General features: G+C 49.8%; 1 protein-coding gene and 1 pseudogene across 3 annotated transcripts in view; both read right to left on the minus strand.

Annotated features, from left to right (window-relative positions):
- The window catches only part of LOC146788775 (protein eva-1 homolog C-like), a 455,975-nt gene that overhangs the window by 151,694 nt on the left and 280,547 nt on the right, over positions 1-23,734 (minus strand). The gene's annotated exons all lie outside the window — the stretch shown is intronic.
- On the minus strand, positions 8,732-8,850 carry LOC146788776 (5S ribosomal RNA; annotated as a pseudogene).

The following is a 23,734-nucleotide window of genomic DNA, read 5'->3' on the forward strand; positions in this document are numbered from 1 at the left end:
TTTAACACATAAATAGAAGGCATTGTCATTTACAATGCCAATAGCTTAAACTCGGGTAAATGCGAAACCTATTGCATTGCAAATGCTTGTTTTTTAATAGTGAGATCAGTTTGTAAACAAAACAAAGGATGCATGTTATTTTAGTCTTTCTGTTTTTAGTAAGAGATTAAGGCCGACGGTTTAATTAGGTCAGATTAACCCTTGCATTGGGTACATTTACACAAATATTGTTTAAAGCAAGAAGGTTTAATAAGGGGTCACATTTTCAGGTATCAGAATGCAGCCGATTTCCCTTTTCAGGTTATTCAGAAACACTCTGCAGGGCTTCTAGAAGATCCTATTATATCTACATAAGGAGACTTCCAAAGGTTTTTGGAGAGGGATGGAGACCATGTTCAATTTTAGTATTTTAAAAATAATTTAGATTGTACTTGCTGGGTTCCTGCTTATATTGATAACAGGCAGCCGACACGATCTGTCATGAGAGAAGCATGCTGTATACATGTTGAAGAACAGTAGATGTTTCAGCACCCAGGCCAAGGTGCTTCATAGCTAAATATAGAGAAGGTCCCAAAGGCGAGACCGTTTGCATTGCAAATGCTTGTTTGTTTATTGGTCTCTTCCGACCCCGAATATGTGCCTGGTTTGAATTCACATTCAGTGCTGCCTGTTAACAAAGACATTGAGACATTTTCTTTTTGGGGACCTCTTGTCTAAACCTTTGGAGGAGACTAGTTTACCGGGAGGAAGACGCTTGATTCTAAACCTACCACCATTCCTAGCCGCCTGGGGTGAGAGACAGGGCAATCTGCCTGAAGGACTCGTGGTCTGTGGCTAAAAGGGTGCAGCAGGGCTGCGAGCGTTTCAGCAGGGACTCCATCTCCCAGGAGTCCCTGCCAGACCGACTGTCAACACCTGGTCCGCTCTCCCTGTTGCTCCGCCCACGGCCGCCCGAGAGGATTACAGACACCTGCCTGCCCTGCTTCAGTGGGACCTCTTGTCTAAACCTTTGGAGGAGACTAGTTTACCGGGAGGAAGACGCTTGATTCTAAACCTACCACCATTCCTAGCCGCCTGGGGTGAGAGACAGTGCAATCTGCCTGAAGGACTCGTGGTCTGTGGCTAAAAGGGTGCAGCAGGGCTGCGAGCGTTTCAGCAGGGACTCCATCTCCCAGGAGTCCCTGCCAGACCGACTGCCAACACCTGGTCCGCTCTCCCTGTTGCTACGCCCACGGCCTGTAACCCTGCCCTACTTAAACGATCTAGATCCCCGCTGCGCGGCAGCGCGCGGGAGTGCCCGGGGCTAAGCCCCTCTTAGGCCCTCTGAGGCCGAGCGAGGCCGGGCAGGGCTCATTCCCTTTCATCTTTTTTCCTTTCCATTTGTATCTTTTGTTAGCATCGTTGCTATGGCCCAGAGTCTGGACAATGTCATTCTAGAAAAGCCGGGGGGGCCGTTAAATGGCACTCTCGACAGTTACTTCACAAGGGTTCCCATCGATTTAGATAGGGAATCAACACTAGAAGAGCGTAGGGCGGAGCGCCGTCGCTCGGTTGAATGTCTGAAAAATAGGGCTTCAATAGATCTCACGCCTCACGCCCTCTCCCTCAGTGGAGGAAGTCTCAGTGGTATTGCCGACCTTACATCCTTAGAGAGTGTTCCACTCCTGCTACGTGATTGCACACCTACACCTTGTCTCTCCATTGAACAGCCCATGAGTTATACTCCCCTTCCCAGTCCCGTCAACATAACTGCCAATTTGACCAATCCGACCACTAGTAGGGGAAAATCTGTCTGAAATAAGATGAATAAATTATTGCCGCATAAGGGTTATGGCCCACCACCAGGCAAAAGAAGACGTAAAGGGGGGGAACAACAAAAATCCAAGATTAGTCACATCGACTTTGGCAGGCCTTCCAAGCCGGCCATTAGAACAGATCAGGCGTCAGTAGCCGTACTAGTCAACTTGTCTAACTTGGAAGCCCCCCCTTAAACCTCCACATATCGATAAGGAAGTTAGTACCATTGTACCTACTGCCATTTCTGCTGAATCCGTGCTGAAAGCAGCATTTCCCACCGTCCCACCAGATAGCATGGAACAACTAATTAGGTCTTTTTTCTACCAATTATTGAGGGGCTAAAGAGGGTGGAGAAGCGACTCGAGGCCATCGAGTCTGTTATTAGCAGTAAGGACGGTGCAACTAGGGCCACAGTGAGTACGGCGGTGCCACCCATAACCCTGGTTGCACAACCAACCAGTTCTGCCTCTAAAGTTTTATTCCAACCCACCAAAGTTACATCACAACTTCCCAATCTAGCAAAATCTAATCAACAAAGGTTATTTCCCCCATTGCAGGCAAACAAACTAGCTGTAACTCCTGCCAGTGAACCCACGAGGGGAATGGAAAAGGTACTTGTAGGAAAAACGCGGGAGGAGGGGGGAAGCACCAGACACGTAAGGGCACCAATGAACAAAGGTCCACTAGTTGAACTTCCCCCTGAAGCTGTGCCCTTCGTGGTTGTCTTGACGGGGGTCCCTATACTGACAGACAATAAAAGGGAAGGGTTCGCCCAGTTAAAAAATAAAATCATGCACTGGTTCAGTAAATACAGACCAATCACAAAAAACATCAATGGTGAAATAGTGCATGTTCGGCGACTCCCATGGCTGGGTGGTAGAAGCAAAGACCTTGAGGGAGACGTAGTTGTAGTTAATTTCAGAGACCCACGTGTGGTCAATTACATATTAAACTGGCCCACGGGCAATGGCAATAACTGCATCATCCCTCGTGCCCTGACATACTTCTATCCCAGATCACTTGTGTTCCCTCCAACCTACATAAGCGGACAAGCACCTACCTACACAAATTTCTTAGCACCGTACAACACTGGGCATTTTGTGCAAGCACAATACCCAGTAACTGTTGCCGATCCCTTTGGGTGGAATACCGTACCTCCTAGTTTTAACATAACCACTAACAGGAGAATGGATCATTTGAGACCTTTCACACCCTTGGAGACAGTGAACAGGTTTGATGTGTTCACTGGCATGGAAGGGTGCGATTGAAGATTACAGCCCTTGCGGGGCATGTGGGCCCGCCCGATTGGGAGTCCTACCCACGTGAAGCCACAACTCATTGAACCCTCTAGTACACAAATAGTTCAGTCTGCCCCCCTCACTGACCGCGATTCCATTATTGATCATGGTAATATTTGTAGGGAGGAGGTTTTGATGGTTGGTGAGAGTCGCTCTGTAGATGAAAAAGGCCTAACTACAACTTTTAATGTGCCATCGCCTTTGTCAGTTCTAGTTAGGGAAGCTCCAACCGATGGTAGGGAAGGGGCAGGAAGTCTAATGTCATGAAACATTGCGGGCTTGCGTCACAAACAGGAGTCCCAAGACTGGGTTGACTTTGTTAATGGTTTTGATATATGTCTATTTCAAGAGACATGGATGTGCGAACCCATGTTCCTTCAGGGCTATTTGAATTACTCTATACCAGCTACTAAGGGCCAAAAGGGTCGACCAATGGGAGGTCTGACGATCTGGGTTCGGCAAAACCTGCGTTTTATCATAAGAGTTATTGAGACAGGGAGTAAGGATATCCAACTTATAAATCTTGATTTGGGACCGTTAGGGCGACTTGATTTATACAATGTATATGCCAGGGGCAACAAGGGTGGAAAGTCAGAAGTTTTAGCTTCTTTGGTGGCTCTCATAGAGACACACTCCCTGCTTAATAATATCATAATTGCTGGCGATTTTAATCGTACATTCGAACCACTAGACACAGGTGATGACTGTATTGGGTCAGAAGAGGATAGGAATTGGGGTGTCCCTCCACTAGATCTAGACCCGATAAAACGATGGTCTGATGATGTCATTTGCCTAAACGCCATCTGCCTAGAGAGAGGCCTCCGTGCGTTGAATGGGAGAGCCAAGAGTGACAGGGTGGGGGCTTGCACTTTTGATAATGGTCGGAGCAGGAGTAGTATAGACTATGTCATGTGTAGTTTGGAAATTTGGAAGCAGGTTAATGATATGGAGGTCATGCACAGGTTGGAAAGTGACCATGACCCTCTGTGTATTTGTCACAGATGGTGGACCTTGCCTAGCGGGAATGTTCGAACAGAGTGGGAAGGTCTCCCCTTACCAGTTCCTTCCAATGATACACGCCGGTTAAAATGGCCTTGTGTACTGGCCAACCAAGATTCTATGGCTAGTATAAATATGGAGGTGGATAGAGCAATTGAGGCCTTGGAGCAGGTTGCCATTGTTACCCAGGGGTCGCAGGAAGCGACAACAATTCACGATACTCTCTTTTTAATCATTAAGTCACATTTCCAGAAGGTAGGTAGGAATAATAGTAGGTCCCTAACCAAGACTGCGAAGTGGTACAATGCACAGTGCAGGATGGCAAGGCTTGCTTTGGGCAGTGCTATTAAGACTAGGGACCTGGCGGTAATTCGTGGTGCCAGAAGTAATTATAAAGATTGTATAGTCGCAGCAAAAAAGGAGTGGGATGAGAGGCACTGGAGAGAGCTACTGGAAGCCTGTGGCTCCAAGGATTCCAGGCTTTTCTGGAGTATTGTTAAATGGGGGAGGGGTGGTGAGCCTGACTGCCCTGATAATAATGTCCAGGAGGAGGATTGGGTCAAATATTTTAAACCTCAATATGCCGAATCTAATCCTGGCAGGGAGATGGACGGGTTTAAGGTTGTCTATCCCAAAGAGCCATTTTTTTGTCTCAAAGAGGTCCTGTTGGCGTTAAGTGTAGCATCGTCGGGTAGAGCCCCTGGAATGGATGGGGTCCCGGTAGACCTTTTTACTAATGATAAGGAACAATGGGGTAGATACATCCTTCTCCTCGCTAATGCAGTCGCTCAAGGAGCACCGGTACCGATGAGTTGGAGGGGTGCAATCATTATTCCCATATTTAAGAAGGGCGATAGGGGGTCGCCTGGGAACTACCGGCCAATTAGCTTGATAGCGACCATACAAAAGGTTGTGGGAAGGATGGTGGTAAACAGGCTCATGGAATGGGTTGATGAGCATAATGCACTATCACCCTACCAAGCAGGGTTTCGGAGGGCTACCAGCACGATGGACCAGGTGTTTTGATTCACTCTGGTACAGTGGCGGACTGTGGTACTTGGCGATGGCAGCTTGTACGCTGCTTTTGTAGATTTGCGGGCTGCCTTCAACCTGGTGCCTAGGTCCAAGCTGTGGTTTGAATTAAGAAGCCTGGGTCTGCCTGACGATCTACTGACTATGGCTATGCGGTTACATGAGGAAAATTTCGCCAGGATACAGTGGGGTAGGCAGGGTGAGACTACTGCTGATTTTCCGGTAGAACGGGGTGTGCGACAAGGGTGTGCGATGGCCCCGCTGCTCTTTTCACTATTTATTAATGGGGTAGTAGCAAGAATGCTATCCACGAATGTGGACGCACCCTCGTTGGCGGGCATCAAGATACCGATCTTGATGTTCGCCGATGATACGCTGATCCTGTCAAAGACTCCCAGTGGTCTGCAAAGTGCCCTCTGTATTTTTGATGATTTTTGTAAGAATAATGGTTTGGAAGTCAACGTGGCAAAGACTAAACTCATGTTTTTTAACCCTCACCGCAGTGTCAGATCCAAGTGGTATTTGAGCCAACGCCCCCTAGATGCAGTTAGAGCCTTTACTTATCTGGGCATTTACATAACAGATGATTTAAGATGGGCTCAGCACATTGACTTGGCTGCTCTAAAGCATAGGCAAGTGGCTGGAGTCCTCGGGCTCGAGCATAGGAAATCACAGTCGAAACCTATTGCACCAGCTTTGCAGGTGTATGAAGCAAAAACCCTGGGATCTGCACTGTATGGTGCAGAATTGTTGGGATTTGGTAACCTCAATTCGATGCAGATGTCTGAGAATAAGTTTTTTAGGTCATTAACCGGTCTCCTTAAAAGTACACCTCTGATCCCCCTCAGACATGATTTGGGAAGGAAGGCAATAGGTGACCTGGCAAGGTTACGCCCGATTTTATATTGGAGGCGGCTCTGGACTACACCAGAACTTAAGCATTATGCTGAGGGCTTTCTAGCAGTGATTAAGGCCGATGTCTTCCATAAGATCCAATGGTTGAGTAAACTTAGAACATTGTTATGTGTGCTTGGGCTAAAGCTCCTATGGGATTCCCCATTAGAAGCATCCTTTCCAAGCAAGCAAGCAATCAAGGAGCTGTATTGGGCCCATGTGTCTGAGCAGGCATGGAGAAAATCTGATGCCGGTTCTATGTCTGGTCGTTTCTTGGAGGTTAAGCCCCTCCCTACACTGGAACTATTCTGGGACATTATAACTAACCCAAGGGATAGGAAACTTTTCTTTCAATTGAGGATAGGTGCCCTCCCTTTAAGGTCTTTAACCGGGAGGTGGAGGGGTTCTACCGATACTACCTGTCCTGCCTGTGGAATTACAAAAGAGTCCATTGGGCACTTCTTGTTTTCCTGCAAAGCCTACGCAGCCCCACGACGTATTTGGTTAGCACCGGCCTGTAAAAATGTAGGTGCTCCCAGCAGCTCTGTAGCTATGAGAGTTATTTGCACGAGCTCCTGTCTCCAAGTGACTGTAGCAACCGCTCAATGTTTGGGGTGGGCATGGTCCATTAGGCAGAGTGTCATCGTTTAGGAGCTATTTAATTAAAAGAACGTAATATTGGTTACTGTCTAATACATTGTGTTTATATCTAGTTTTCCGAATTCTGATTGTCTGTACATTTTATGAGGTATGATTTTAACAATGTTTTCTAAAAATTTTCATTGTGTGTACTGCTTTTATGAGAATTTCTCGAATAAAGCCTCTTGATTGATTGATTGACTCTATTTTACTGTCCTTTTCATTAATGCTTTTTTGGTTCCCGGTAAAATGTTTTTATGACACAGACTTTCATTTGGGACACATGCCCGCGAATTTTGGTTTTTCATAAAATCGACAAACTGCATCACGGGATTGGTAGTTCAGTGGGGAGTGAAATACGTACCGTGTGGTGGACACTTGCGTCGGAATTTCACTAATTATGCCCCGGGGTACGACGGTAATCACCATGTCCAACTGCCATTAATGTTTTCTAATACAGAGTAATGCCCCGGTTACTTACCGGTAATCTTCATTACTCCGAGTATAGTCTTCATCGCCACATGACTAACAAACTGAGCTTCAGCTCCACACCAGAAACCTTCAAAGCAAAATGTCCGCCTCCCATGCCTCCCATCCCTTCCCAATATGGCCGACCCATTACCACCTGACCTCTATAAGAGGCGGGCCGGCCCAACCCCTCAGCTTGAAACTACCAAGCACAACATGAAGCCAAAAACCAGACAGGGAGGGAGGGGTGGGAACTCATGTGGCGAGGAAGACTATACTCAGAGTAATGAAGATTACCGGTAAGTAACCGGGGCATTACCTCCTCGTTAGTCTTCCTCGCCACATGACTAACAAAGTGAGCACATACCAAAGCCAAGCGGCTTCATGGAAACTCACAAGAAACCAACGGACCAGAATGGGACACCCACAGAAGAGGGCAAACCCAACAGACCAGATGAGTGGAGAACCACCCAAGAGAGAGGCAACCACCAGCAGTTAGTACCAGCCCGGGACAGAAAGACAACGAGAGGTCTGAAAACACGGACCATCGAGACACAAAACGCCTCCAGAAATCTGCCCAACCAAGACCAAAGGAGGACAGAAAAGGCACGGCACAGGACCGGACGGAGCCAAAAGCAACAGCAAACAGGCTCCAGAAAGCAGCCAGCCGGTCCAAACACACGAAGACCGCCCAATGGACAGCCAAAAGCGAGAGGGGAGCAAAATACCCAAACAGAGTAACCGAAGAAACAGAGGGCAACCCCACCATAGCGACCCAACAAAAAAAGCCACAGCAGCAAGAGACACAGTCCAACCGAAGCCCGTCCAAAAGTACGGTGGACCACCAACAGCGACAGAGTCGAACAACCCCCAAACCAATGACCGGAAGGGAGAAGAAAACAAAACCCACCAGGCCCGGCGGCAATCGAGGGCCGAAGCAGAGGAACCAGAAGGAACCAACCCAGACCGGCAGGAGCCGCAAGAAAGGACGGAGGCGCAGAAAGGAACCAGCACCCCACCCGCAAAAATGAAGGTCACCCAAACCCCACCAGCAAGGAGAGACAGGCGGGACACGGACCACAGGCGCCCAGAGGATCCTTGGGAGGGGAGCGCGACAGCACCAACAGAGCCCAGACAGGCGCAAGGCAAAACGGACCGCAGGAAACTACAACGAAGTGACCCGTCCACCAAGGGTAACCAACAGCGAAAAAGCAGAAAGCCCACAAGGCCGCCTACGGAGGCCGAAGAGCGGAAAAAGAACCAGGACCAAGGCCAAGCCCCAAACAGGAGGGCGAACGCCCACCAGGGGACCTCAGCCACAAGAAAGCATAACGAACCCAGAAGGAAGGGGAAAGCAGAACAAACGAGCGAGACAGCTCAGCGCAAGGGACAAGCAAACCGCTCCCGCAACGTTCCACATGCAACAAAGGAGCCGCCGAGGCGAGCAACCAGGACCGACCCAGCTGAATAACGGAGATCCGACAGGAACGGGAGTGATCACAGAGGCAAGGCCACAGGCAGCAACACACCAAAGGCGAGAAATACAGAAGAGCCGGGTGGAGCGACACCCCCAGGGAGCAACCCTGAGCCGGCAGGCTCTAGGAAGCCTACAGCACCTGATATTCCCAAGCGGTCTCCCAGCCAAGTACTAACCAAGCCCAACCCTGCTTACCTTCTGATATCAGACGAGATCAGGTGCTTTCAGGGTGTTATGGCCGTAGAACCGCACAGGGAGCGCCGGACCCCGACCGGGGTTGAGAACTGGGAGAACCAGCACCCCCTAGAAGCGAGTGCGCCAGAGCCCACAGAGGCACAACAACCAATTTAGAAGTACCCTGGCGAGCCCCACGAACAGGACAAAAATCCTGGCCAGGCAAACAAGCCCAGAACCCACAAAAGTAAAGGGACCAGAGGAAGCGCAAAGCCTGGAAAAGAAGGCAGAAAAAAGCCAGCACCGGGACGGAAGAAAGTGACCGAGGCAAGGACAGCATCACTCTGCCAAAATACCAAAGGGGCAAACCCCCCGGAGAACGAGGCAGTGACCAAATCTCCCAGGAGAGCAACAAGAAGCCCCCACGGGGCAGGGGCAAAACCCCAAACAAGCCAAGAATCGGTCAACAGAAGGCAGACGAGAAAACTGCCAAGAAAGTGTACCAACCGACCCAGCACCGACCGGGAACCCATGCCCGCTCCAAAGGCCGAAAAGGCAGCCAACACCCGGGAAGGGGAGACCAGAACACAAAGACCACCGGACGTACCGGTAGACAGGGCATGAAGGGAGCCACCGGGGCAAGAGAAGGGACACCCACGGGAACAGGCAAAGTCGGGAAACCCCATAAAGCACCGGGACCAACCAGACGAGGAGGACCCCCAATGGACAGCTCCGGCAAGCACGCTAGTCACCTAGGCACAAGGAGCCCAAAACCTAGCCTACAGAAGGATCATACCAGGGCAGAGAAACCAGAGACGAACAGTCGGGGGGCCACACAAACCCAGACGAAGGGGGACGAAGGGGGACAGCCACCCAAGGGTGGAGCTCAACCACAGAGCCACAGCACGTGGGACCGACCCGGGGAGCCCAACAACGGACAACGGGAGCGACCCATTAGGGGCAACAGAGCCCCAACCCCCAAGAAGTGATGCAGAAAAATGACCAGGAGGAGGGCGCAAGGGACGTCTGCCGAGCCATGGAGCAGGAGGAGGAGGGGACGCCACCGCTGCGTCCCAAGGCAAGAAAAACCAGACTCCAGGAACAGGAGCAGAAGCCAAAGTCCACCCGGAGACCACAGAAGCAGCCCGAAGGAAGAACAGGAGCAAACAGAGGTCCACCCCAATCTGATATGCAGCCGCACACAACCCCTGAACCCACGAAGGCCACAACAACCAGGACCGACCAGGACAGACCCCGCACAACAGTGGAGAGCAGGTGAATACAGGACGGAAGGGCTGCAGGACCAAAACCCGGAAGCGAAGCCAGGGAAGGGGAAACATCCACCCCACCGGGCCGAAGGTCCAAAGATGCGCGATTTACCAGCACATAAAAGGTAAAACATACAGCCCAACAAGAGGAACGGAGCACCACCCCTTGGTACTCAGAAGAAATGATAAACAAACAAGGAACGCAACACGAATGTGCGTATCAGTCAAGCGCAGGGGCCATGCCACCCATCACTGAAGGGAACCAATCCAGAATATGTGCCACCGAAGCGAGCACCAGTCTGGAAGGACCCAACACCGTGTCAAGCAGCGCACGTAATAGGGCATCCAATCAGGAAACCTGACGAGCACGGACATCCAGAAGGGCATCCCGGCACTGAAGAATAGTGGCCACCGCTACCCAATGATACCCAAGTAACAGCCACAGAAGAAAGAAACCTAGTGGCGCCAAGGGAAGAACCCATGACCACGAGTACGAACATAGGCCACCACTGTGGAAAGCAGAGGTAGAAAACCCCAGAGAACACTAATACACAAGAGAAAAATGACCCACCGCATGGGGAGAATAAGTGATGTGCGCAGAGGCACAGGATGTTGAGCGTTGGTGCTGAGACAGGAACCCAGGCTCCCAGCGCCAAGGTCAACCGGCCGAGCCCAATGCTGGCCTCTTCCCGGAAAAAACACGCCACAACAAACGAAAAATCCGGGAAGACAACAGAGACCCAGCGCAGCAACAAGTGGCAGAGATGTAAAAGAACACAGAAATAAATGAGCAAAGAACACTCACCCAGCGGAGGTGCACCTGCCGTCCAGCACAGGGCCACCACAAACCCAAAACAACGTAATCGCAGAGCTTCCGCACACCACCACAGCAGCCGCAAACGAGGCTGTCCAGGTTGCAGCGTGGGGAGAATGAAGGGCGTGGGCACAAGACACTCCAACAAACCACGGGTGGGCAAGATGTGAGATTCACCACAGAGGAGGCAGCAGCCCGCACCCACTGCCGAACCCCCCAGATGGGAACAACACCAGCCCACAGACGGAACCCATAGACCGGAACCCGGGCAAAAACCGGAAGAAGCCGCTGCCGGAACCGGCGCACCAGAGGAACACAGCCCAGAGTGAAGCCGGGGGAGTCAGGCCCCACCCCACAGAGGCCGTCCTAGCGAGGAACTCCTGAATGCCATCAACCCAGCCCCAACCAACTGAGGCCGGGAAATACGCAGGAAGAAAAACGGCACCATCACAGCCAAGACTGAGAAGACCCGTGAACAGGGAATAAACAAGCGATATCAATCGCCTAAGCAAATGGCCTTTCGTGCGTTAGAGCGAACCCATGAAGTTACACCATCAACATGCCCTTGCCTAACTTGCTGAGCTACGTCGGCCCATCAGGAAAAGCCGGTGAAACTGACCGGCAACATTGGTGTAGCAGCGCGGGAACTAGCACCCGACCCCGCCCCGGGAGGACGAACCCGACACAGGAGCCACGCTGCGGGGACAACGTGCGGGGTATTCAGAGCAGCACATCTGCCGCCCGCCGCAACACCTCAAGTGTGAAAAAGGAAACAAGCACCCTCCCCAGCGGGGACGCGGGTAACCCAACGCCGCGTAGACTTGCAGCTGAACGCCGCAACGCAGCGTTTAGGGGCAGGCGGGTGGCGTGAGCAGCACAAGCGACTAATGCGGGGCACCCAGTCAAAGGACTTCCCAAAGGCATACTGGAACCCGACACAGAGGTGAACAATAGAGAGGGACTAGTCCTGCTGTGCTATCCTTGAGGGACCTTCAGGGGGTAACAGCCGTGCAGCACCACCGTTGACCGCTGCAAGGCCTTGAAGGGGGAGGCGGGAGGCGCAAACACAGCCGCAGCAGCACCACGAAAGGCAGGCGGGCACCGTATAAACCGGGCACAGAGCAAAGGGAGCCCACAAAAGGACTGGCCATACAGGGAGCCCAACGAGCGGTGGCACGGCAGAGCGCCGGCCACTATCCCAAACCGTAACCCGCCACCCCCCCCCTTTAAACCCATGGCCTGCTGGAGCACAGCCTAACCGGCCAAAACACACTGGGGGAAAAGGGGGGAAAAAGAGCCCAAGATCCTAGGGTCCGCTAGAGCAGCACCTCCAACCCGAGACCCATGTACCTGCTACCACATGCACCACTTACCTGGTGCATCTGGAGAGATGTGCGCAGAACTAAAAAAACAGGCTGATGGGTTGGGCCAGCCCGCCTCTTATAGACGTCAGATGGTAATGGGTCGGCCATATTGGGAAGGGATGGGAGGCATGGGAGGCTGACTTTTTGCTTTGGAGGGTTCTGGTGTGGAGCTGAAGCTCACTTTGTTAGTCATGTGGCGAGGAAGACTAACGAGGAGGTAATGTGACTGCATTGCGGGCACACAGCAACACTATTCCCGTGGTGTAGGTAGGTCACAGGTCAAATACCGGTGGGCCAGTTCCCAAGCTTATCTAAATGACTTTAGTTGCCGTTTTCCTAGAACATGGTTGTGCTTATTATGAAGTTAAAATTCGAATTTTCGCATAGATGCATGCCCATGAACTTGTGATATTTACAAGCCTGCCACGCGGCACTATGGGAGAGGTAGTCCTCTTGGGGATAAGAGCGTTCCCCGGGAGATGGACACTTATGTCAGAATTGAACACATTTTGTGTTGTTTGGCCCTGTGGTGCACCTGTAATCTATTGCCGCTTGTGTTTTAAATAATATACAGATGCGATTACATTTTGACATGCTTCAGCATTAGTTCCGCAGCTATAGATACAGGTTGAATGCCTGTGGACTAGTCTCCATTGGAGGCAACGCTACGGGTTTAAGAAGGTCTCAGTTTAAACGCGTTTGGGACAGTTGCAGCACGGTTTTAATATATTTGTATTCATAATTTTATTTATTTAAGGTTTATTTTTCAGAGGGATTGGCGCCTAATTTTGGATTCAAGATATGCTCCCTCAATAGGCAGGTGACTCATTTAATCCTGTGTACACGTCCAAACACATATGATGCTTATGTAGTAAATATGCAGACTGATGATGTTAGACGCTGTAACATGCTTTACAAATTGTTGCACTATGCACTTTATATATACAATGTGATTTTATTACCCATATTAGATATATAACTTTGTTTTACCAGCTGCATTTTATCATTAGTATGCATGAATTTGTTTAAACTTTACAGGATGTCTGTATCAAGCCAGGATTAGCAAGGAAAAGTATTTTCTTTATGTTTACTTGAGCCTAAAGTGGGATGGGCTATATATTCTCACAATTGTATGGCGCCAATCAGATTGAAAAAGGCTTCTGTGAAGCCGAAACGAATCTCTCTGGTCGTGGGTCGCGGGAGATCCGAGAAAATAAAAAGTGCCATATCCTGACAGCCTTGAGTACGTGCCTTCTTCTTTTGGAGCAGGATGGTGTGTGTGTATATATATATATATATATATATTCACTTAAAAAACCATAGGTTTCACACACGTTATAGTTAGGAATTAGCATTTAAAAAACCTTGCAAATTCACTTAAAAAACCATAGGATTCACACATGTTATAGTTAGGAATTAGCATTTAAAAAACCTTGCAAATTCACTTAAAAACCATAGGTTTCACACATGTTATAGTTAGCTGGACATTTCACAAGTAAAAAACCATTGAAATTCCCCCGTTATAGTTAGTTCAGATAACTATAACTCGCGCGCCCGCAATCCACTGCTGATGACGTCACATATTACATCACTCATGACATGGTCAGTGGCATCACTCATGACATCACTGATGACATCATCATTGTGATAGAGTGGCGGTCGCGCGAGTTATAGTTATCTGAACTAACTATAACGGGGGACTTTCAATGGTTTTTTACGAGTGAAATGTCCAGCTAACTATAACATGTGTGAAACCTATGGTTTTTTAAGTGAATTTGCAAGGTTTTTTAAATGCTAATTCCTAACTATAACGTGTGTGAAACCTATGTTTTTTTAAGTGAATTTGTAAGGTTTTTTAAATGCTAAGTTATGTATGTTTTATTATATTTTTTATATATTTTTTTTTACAATAAGCTACCTATGTATATAGTTATAGATTGACTATATCCTGTAATATGGAATGGCTCATTTAAAATGTTTTTTTTTTTTTAAGGTTTTTCACCGTGCGCGCACGGTGCGCACACCCCGCGATTTTTTGATAAGAAAAAATCAAATGTTATTTTCACCCTTCGGGGCCCTTCAGGGACCCCCTGACAAAGGCTAGGGGGTCAGGAACTCTCTACCCTTCCCCCTTTTCACGTTCTCCACCTTCCTTTTTTTACTGTCACACACAAAACACACAAAATGGCGGCCAACACTTCCTGATTTCGACCGATTCAAATGTTGACTGACATGTAACCACCAATAAGAATTACGCTCGCGCACGTTATGGTGCGCGCACGGTGCGCGCTTATAGATATTTATGTGCTTTTAAATGCAATTTTCTCAGGAACTACTGAACAGATTGACACCATATATGCAAAAGGCACATGCCTGACCTGAGGACTACCTCTTTGCCAAATTTCAAGTAATTCTGTTCAACCGTTCGGGCTGTACCTTCGACTAAAGGTTCTATGGGAAAATGCATGGGGAAAACGCATTTTGGGACCCCCCTTTTTTATCAGCCCCCGCTTGACGAATCACCTCGAGACTTTCAGGGTAGGAGCTGAGCGGAGCGCCCCATTAGTTTTGAAAATTTCGCGAGGATTCGTCAACCGGTGCCAAAGTTATTAAAAATAGAATTTTCAGATTTCCTATGTAAACACGGTCCTAACTATAACTATCTACTGGCGACCGCCAGTAGATAATATATATATATATATATATATATATATATATATATATATATATTATCTACTGGCGGTCGCCAGTAGATAGTTATAGTTAGGACCGTGTTTACATAGGAAATCTGAAAATTCCATTTTTAATAAAAATAGAATTTTCAGATTTCCTATGTAAACACGGTCCTAACTATAACTATCTACTGGCGACCGCCAGTAGATAATATATATATATATATATATATATATAGCAGCAACTCCTCCACCAAGTAAAGAAGCAGAGGCCACAGCGGGGAAACTGGTGGAAGCGGTTTATTTGATGTAAGGCATAATGCATTTCGGCCGCGATTCGGCCTTCCTCAGATGCCATCAATATCACTGGAGACTCCTTCCCCCGTTGAAAATCACCCTGCCACAGTTCCATTGGGTGGAAATCGCCACACCCCCTTGTTAAGTTAATTGCTCACTGTTTGTAGTTCATAGGAACTACAATCCCCAGAGTTCATTGCCCAGGTAAGTGCTGCACGGGGTGTGTCCGTGTGGATTCTGCGATATGCGGCAAAGTAACGGTGAAACAAAAGTCAATATCCAGCTTGTTAGAATCACAACCTGCCTCCTCCAGTCCCCAAACGTTCCAGCCTCCCAACAATCATCGTCAGCCGGGCAGGGATCAAGAGGACAATGCTCTCCGGTCCTCCGTGAAGTCACGGACCGCGTTGCAGCCGCCTCGGATTCCGTTATGTAGAGAGGCGGGCACCAGGCTATTCCAATACCTTGGATGTGAAAACAAGCCGCCGAAGCAGAAACCAGATGAGCCCGGGCCACTTTGAAGAACGGGGCCCCTGTAGCGCGTTTCTGGATACCGCGCAAAATATAGCAGCAACTCCTCCACCAAGTAAAGAAGCAGAGGCCACAGCGGGGAAACTGGTGGAAGCGGTTTATTTGATGTAAGGCATAATGCATTTCGGCCGCGATTCGGCCTTCCTCAGATGCCATCAATATCACTGGAGACTCCTTCCCCCGTTTAAAATCACCCTGCCACAGTTCCATTGGGTGGAAATCGCCACACCCCCTTGTTAAGTTAATTGCTCACTGTTTGTAGTTCATAGGAACTACAATCCCCAGAGTTCATTGCCCAGGTATATATATATATATATATATATATATTATCTACTGGCGGTCGCCAGTAGATAGTTATAGTTAGGACCGTGTTTACATAGGAAATCTGAAAATTCAATTTTTAATAACTAATATATATATATATATATATATATATATCACTCCTCGTTTGGCTCCAATTCAAGACACAGGCGCTCTGACGACGGTGCGGATAGTGGATACGGCAGAGCCAAGCCGTTTCAAATCGTCTCTACTTCTCACAAGGAGAAATTCCACACGCACTCGCAGGTATTAATTTGCATTTACTTTATTTCTAAATGCACTCCATACACAGCTCAACATCCCCACGTTTCGGTCTGCCCTCAGACCTTGATCACGGGTATGCAGCACAATGTCACATGTTACTTATTTAAAGGTACATACACAGGTATTACGCCATATCCTGTGACGTGCTTAGCATTATGGGTCTTGCAGTTTTAAATTTAATCAAACTCATTTTTTTACTTTTTTTACAGATCGATACAAATCATGAATAATAAAGGGTTGTTTAAACATGTTACGTTTTGTACTTTTAAAGCCACATTAGGTCAATCGTTATGTATAACAAATTTAACCCTCCGGTGGGTATCAATCTACCAAGGGTGAATCTTACAGGGGTTGCGGCTTGTTGTATACATATGTGTTTGTTGCATATCTGATATAATACCCAAACCACGATGATATGTTGCCGTATAGTATACCCCTGTATTGTATATTTTGCCCTCCGGTGGGCAAACCCCGTATGTGAATATAGAATTACTTAATGTTTTACATTGTAAGATTTTTGTGATCAACCCATTCTTTTACACTGCTTAGATGCCAGGCCAAAAAAGGATTTTATCTCTCCCCTGTTTCCATTCCCATGGTTACATTTATACTGTTCCTAGTGAATATGATCTACAATTTCTACAGACCAACAAGGGACTCTTTGTCATCGTTTGTCCAGTATAACAATGTTATTTGAAAACGTGGTGGGACTGCCAGTCACTTGGGACAATCATTATCAACTTTTTTGTTCTTTTTGGTTCTTAGTTCATTACAGGTGAGAGTGCATCTCCTCATCCTTGTTTAGACCATACGGAGTCAGAGTTCTGAAGGACAGGATATGTCGAGATTCTTTTTGTCTCAAGATTTTTTTCGCGATTGCCACCTCTCACATGGCGTTCGACCATCTCCACACCATAAAATTTTAGTTTTTTCCTATCACCCTCATGGTGTTTCTCCATGTGTTCAGCCACAGCGTAGCTGCGATCCTTGTTGATTGTTGCTCGCACATGCTCTAAAATACGTTTCTTTAGTTCGCACACTGTGCTGCTGTTAGACCTGTCAGCCCTTTGGGTGGTCCCTCCTCATCATTATTTATTTTGTCCCACTTTTGCCTCAAACCCTGTTAGTATTTTTTCCTTTTTGGGAACCACCAGACTTTTTAGTATTGATGCAGATTCAGGGAGCCATTTTATCTACCCCTGGAACTTCTGTCTGAGGGCCTGGAGCACAAAATGGTGGCCACCTGTGACATCATCAGAACCCACTGGAACCTACCAGAACCTTCTGCAACATTCTGGAACCCTGTGACAGTTGGAGGCGGTTTAGTGGGAAGCTAAAGCCAGAGTTGACAGTTGGAGCTGGCAGTTGGCACCTGACTGGTGAAGAGAGAGCAGCAGAAACCTGAAGGAGGAAGGAGTGAGGCAGCAGGGGTGGAAACTTGTGCCTGGAGTGGGGTCCATAAACCCACCCTTGATACTAGTCCCTACTGACTGAGCCCAGCCTGGAGCCCTGTGTGGGAAAAAGCAAGAAAAACCATCTTAAGCACCTGGACAGCAGGAACAGGCCTTAGAAGTAAAGAAAAGCAAGAATCTGACCTGTTTATTGGTTTCCCTGGAGTCCGACGTCGAGAAGCCTGAGACCTGGAGCCCGAGGTGGAGAAGCGGCGCTGACTGGAAAGCAGACGTCGTACCCGGAGCCGCCAGAGGTCGAGAGAGGGCGCCGACGGAGGTCGTGGAGAGTACCAGAGGTCGAGGAGGAAGACACCTGAGGTCAAGTGAGCGGCGTTGACGGGGGAGTGAAGTCCGCCCTCCGGAGTCGCCGGAGACCGAGGTGAAGCGTGCCGGAGGTCGGGAGTGGAGATCGCACTCCGGAGTCGCCGGAACCTGAAGAGAATCGTGCCGGAGGTCGGGAGTGGAGGTCGCACTCCGGAGTCGCCGGAACCTGAAGAGAACCGTGCCGGAGGTCGGGAGTGGAGGTCGCACTCCGGAGCCGGCGGAAGTCGACATCGAGCCAAGACAGCCCGACGTCATCGAATCGGAGGTCGACATCGAGCCGAGGCCGCAGACATCGAACCGGAGCTGCCCGAAGTCGACATCGAGCCAAGACAGCCCGACGTTATCGACGTCGTCAAGAACTGACATTGTGCCGAGGCCGCCGACATCGAACCGGAGCCGCCTCACGGCGTCGACACGACTCCAGCGGCGTCGGAGCTTCATAAAAAGGGCAGTAAGTGGAATAGAGGGCGCCTAAGGCCCTGTGGAGCTCTAAGAGACCATCCTAAGGGATAAAGAGGTGTTAGAACCAGCCTGGAAGTGCCAGGGGTGGACTGAGACTGATACAGTGACCTGTGTGAGGGGTTGTGTAGTTTGGGAGAGCCAGATTCCTAGATTACCCTTGATCTACCTCAGTTTTAGCTTCAGCCTTACCCAAGCTAGGTGAGACACCCACAGGCCATCCACCTAACCACAAGCTGTGACTGGGCCAAATCAGCTCATAGTATTTTAAATGTGATCTGATTCTACAAATGTCATGGTTGGCTGATATTATTTATTGAGGGTACTGTATTTATTGTATTTATCTAAGTTATTCCTGTAATGTATTTATTGTCCTGAGCTAACTTATTTCTGTACAGTATTTATTCCCTCACAGTATTTATTTGACCTGATCCTATTTATTGCGTCTGTAAAGTGTTACTATTTATTTGACCTGCACTTTTTAAGGAGAAGCTTGTGTACTGTGATTGTATTATTATTTATTTAATCAGCAACTAAGAGAAAAGAAGATAAACACAGAGATATTTTCATAATTTTTAAGGTGTAGTGTCGTTTTTGGAACGGATGCACGCATGGTTATTGTGTGGGTATGACGTATGCTTAACACGGTGCCTTCCTTACCGCTCGAGCCAAGCTACCACAGCGTGTCTGGGAGAACACCACCACCACCCTTCCGGTGTGGGAGTGGGTTTTTTCTAACATGATTGGTGTTCAGCGGCGGAATTGAGCTGTGCCTACGCATACTCGACAATAACTGTGGGTAGTCCATAGGCCTACACCTGGAGTTTTCTCAAAGCGGCCTTCCTAATTGTGAGTTTTTGTTTTTTCCAAATTTACTCTGGTGGTGGGAGGAGGTATTATTAAAGGTACCCCCCTGCATTGCTTCTGTAAAAACCTGTCTTCTGACCTGAGTGGGCAAAATGGAGTTTGTGCTAGAAGACCTGGAAACCTATACTGTGGCCCAACTCAGGGAGTTTTGTCAGCGGAAGGGGGTGTATTGTCCCCCAGGAGCAACGAAGGGTGCACTCCAAACCAGCTTAAGGGCTTGGGGGGAGGCACGACGAGAAAGCAAGGCTGAGGAGGAGGACAGGGATAGAGAGCCCGACAGTGAGGGAGCTGGTTTGTACCAACCTGAGGTGGGGAACCTGTTAGCGGGGCCCAGGACACTTTCTAGGAAGGGCAGCAGTGCCTCTAGCGGTGGCTTGTCTGAAGTGGAGTTAACAGACCGGAGGGAGAAAAGACAGCTCACATGGGACTTAGCAAGGCTGGAGAAAGAGAAGGAGGAACAGAGGATGGCTCATGAGCTAAGGCTGAAAGAGATAGATCTTCAGATCCTAAGAGTCGGGGCACACACTGTTCCTAATGGTGGCAGCAAAGACCAAGAAAGAGAGTTCACTAGGGAACCCAAACCCTACCTGCCAAAGGACATAGTAGCTAGCTATGGAGTGGGCGACGATATTGCCAAGTGGCTAGCGGCCTATGAGGTCTCGTTAAGGGCCCAAGGGGTTCCAGAGAAGTACTGGGGAGGGGGATTGTACAGGTACATGCCTCCAGCTGGTAGGGATGCTTTATTGGCCCTCGAGGAGGATGAGCAGACCCACTACCCCACCATGAAAGTGGCGCTCATAAGGAAGTTTGGACTAACACCCGAAAAGTACAGACAGAAGTTCCGGGGTAGTCACAAACTGGGCACACAGAATTGGGTGGACTTCCTGGACTATGCAAAGAAGGCACTAGAGGGTTGGATTCAGGGCAGTGAAGTGAGGAACTACGAGGGTTTGTTTGATTTAGTACTGAAGGAACACCTGCTCGAAAAATGTTTCCCTGAACTGCGTCAACACCTGGTGGATAGCAGGCTGACCAATCCCCGGAAGCTTGCTGAGGAGGCGGACATTTGGGCTAGTACCCGGGTGTCCACAAGGGGGACTGGAGGGGATACTCAAAAGGCCGGACAGGGCGCCCCCCAGAAGAAAGAGGGAGGGGAAAAGAAAAAGGAGTTCTCCAAAGGCCCCCAAAATAACTTCCAAGGGAAGGGAACAGGATTCACCCCTAGGGCTAACCCACCCAGAAACCCTAATCCTGGCCAGAGTCAGCAGCCAAGGGTTGTCCATTGCTACAAGTGCGGTGGCGTTGGACACTACAAGGGAGATGCGAAGTGCCCGAAACGACCACCCCCTCCCATTGGAGGAAAGACCCCCGGAGTAGCTAGTGTAGTGCTCGGGGAGGAGATGCCCTTAATTAAGGGAAGGGAGTGGGCGGGTGTCACTTTAGTGTCCCTGGGAGAACGGGAGATGGTTCCTAAGATCCAGGTGCCCGCAAATACCGTAAAGTATGGGCAGTGGGTCACCATCAACGGCCAAAGAGGGGAGGCTCTGAGAGACACAGGAGCCAGTATGACTATGGTGCGTAGCCAACTGGTGTCTCCAGAGCAGGTAATTCCCGATGTACTCCACCCAGCCGCGATGGCTGACGGCAGAACAGGCCACTATCCGGTGGCCGAGGTTCCCTTTGAATGGGGGGGGGTTGCAGGTTCACTTCGAGTTGCCGTAAGCCCTGCCGTGCCAGTTGATTGTCTGCTGGGGAATGACATGGAGCACAATGCTTGGAAGGAGGTGGAATACCGGACTCATACTGAGATGCTGGGTACACCTGACTGGGCCTGTGTGAGCACAAGGTCCGCGACTACCCGGAGAGGGAGTTCGTTTCGGCTGGAGCCTGGAACAAAGGCCCAGCCAGCTGCCAGTCAAGGGAAGAACCGAGGACAGGAGGAGCCTGCCTCGGCGTCCACACCCCGTAGGACGGATAGGCCACCGGAGGTGGTGGACCAGGAGTCTGCGGTGGGGGATGTCACCGAACTGGAGGACCTACCCATCCCGGCCGAGTGGCACGTGGAGGGAGGCCCGTCCAGGGAGGAATTCTGCCAGGGCCAGAGGGAGTGCCCTACCCTTGAGGGGCTGAGGCGTCAGGCCGCAGCCCAGGCAGCAGGGAACGTTGAAGGGAACTACAGTGTTTACTGGGAGGATGGCCTCCTCTACAGTGAACCCAAGGCACCCCTACATGGATCGTCACGAGCCTTGGTAGTCCCTCAACGTTATCGAGCCTTCCTTCTGGAGTTGGCTCACGAGATCCCCTTGGCAGGACACCTTGAACAAGACAAGACCTTCGCCCGTCTTGTCCCACACTTTTATTGGCCTCAAATGAAAGTGTCGTCCGATACCTACTGCCGGACATGTGTGTCTTGCCAAGCCAGTGGGAAAACAGGGGTGAAGCTAAAAGCTCCCCTGGAACCACTTCCTGTCGTTAGCACCTCCTTTGAAAGGGTGGGCATCGACATTGTGGGTCCGTTAGATCCACCTACTACAGCTGGTCACAGGTTTATCCTGGTTCTGGTGGATCACGCCACACGGTACCCAGAGGCAATACCTCTGAGGACCATTACAGCACCTGTTGTGGCTAGGGCCCTGATGGGAATCTTTACCCGAGTGGGTTTTCCCAAGGAAGTTGTGTCCGACAGGGGGACCAACTTCATGTCAGCGTACATGCGGGCCATGTGGAAGGAGTGTGGAGTGACCTACCGGTTCACCACTCCTTACCACCCCCAGACCAATGGTCTGGTGGAAAGGTTCAATAAAACCTTGAAAGGCATGATCAGAAGTCTGCCTGAAAGCCTGCGGAGGAAATGAGACGTCCTCCTACCCTGCCTATTGTTTTCTTACAGGGAAGTGCCACAGAAGGGAGTGGGCTTCAGCCCCTTCGAGCTTTTGTATGGGCACCCTGTACGTGGACCTCTCAACCTGGTGAGAGACGGATGGGAAAGAACTCCCAGAAAGCTTCCCCAGGATGTGGTGAGCTACATGCTGGCCTTCCGGAGCCAAATGGCTAAGTTGTGGAAGCAAGCTTCTGACAACTTGGAGGCCAGCCAAGCAGTAATGAAGGCGTGGTATGACCACAACGCTCACCCGGTGGAATTGGAGCCTGGCCAGAAGGTGTGGGTGATCGAACCAGGAGAGCTTAGCGCCCTCCAGGATCGCTGGACAGGACCCTTTGAGGTATTGTAGAAGTAGGGTAAGGCTACCTATTTGGTGGACCTTAAAACCCCTCGTCAGCCCCTACGGGTGCTGCACGCCAACCGCCTCAAACCCCACCACGAGAGGCCCGAAGTCATCTTGATGATGGTGACTGACGGAGCAGAGGACGTGGAAAGCGAGCCTCTCCCCGATTTGTTTGCGTCTCAAGAAAAGGATGGGTCGGTGGAGGGAGTGATACTCTCCCCATCTCTAACTCCTGAACAGCAGGAGGACTGCCGCCAGGTCCTGGGGCAGTACCCGTCGTTGTTCTCCCTTGTTTCGGGTAGGACTCACCTGTGCGTCCATGATGTGGACACAGGAGACAGCCCACCTGTGAAGTCCAAGATCTACCGGATGTCAGACAAGGTGAAGGCCAGCATTAACAGTGAAGTCACCAAGATGCTGGAGCTAGGAGTGATCGAACCTTCTAGCAGCCCCTGGTCCAGTCCGGTGGTACTAGTACCGAAAGCTGCACCACCGGGTGGCCAACCGGAACTGAGGTTCTGTGTGGACTACCGGGGACTGAATTTATTAACCAAAACTGATGCTCATCCGATCCCTAGGGCGGATGAATTGATTGACCGGCTGGGAGCTGCCCAATATCTAAGTACCTTTGACCTTACTTCTGGGTACTGGCAGATCTCTTTGACTGATGGAGCAAGGGAAAGGTCAGCCTTCTCCACGCCCAATGGCCACTACCAGTTCTGTGTGATGCCCTTTGGGCTCAAGAACGCACCTGCCACGTTTCAGCGCCTGGTAAACCAGATCCTCACCGGAATGGAGAGTTTCTCTGCTGCTTATCTGGATGACATAGCCGTCTTCAGTAACAGCTGGGAGGATCACTTGCGTCACCTGCAAGCTGTTCTCCAGGCCCTGAGACAAGCTGGATTGACGATCAAGGCCAGCAAGTGCCAGATCGGGCAGGGGTCGGTAGTGTACCTTGGACACTTGGTGGGTAGGGGAGCGGTGCAACCCCTCAAGGCGAAGATCGAGGCCATCATGGCCTGGGAACCCCCCAAGACACAAACTGAGGTCCGAGCTTTTCTGGGCCTCACGGGATACTACCGCCGCTTCGTGAAGGGGTA

The sequence above is a fragment of the Triturus cristatus genome, chromosome 10 (assembly GCF_964204655.1).
Source record: "Triturus cristatus chromosome 10, aTriCri1.1, whole genome shotgun sequence".
In the NCBI taxonomy this organism is placed as follows: Eukaryota; Metazoa; Chordata; class Amphibia; order Caudata; family Salamandridae; genus Triturus; species Triturus cristatus.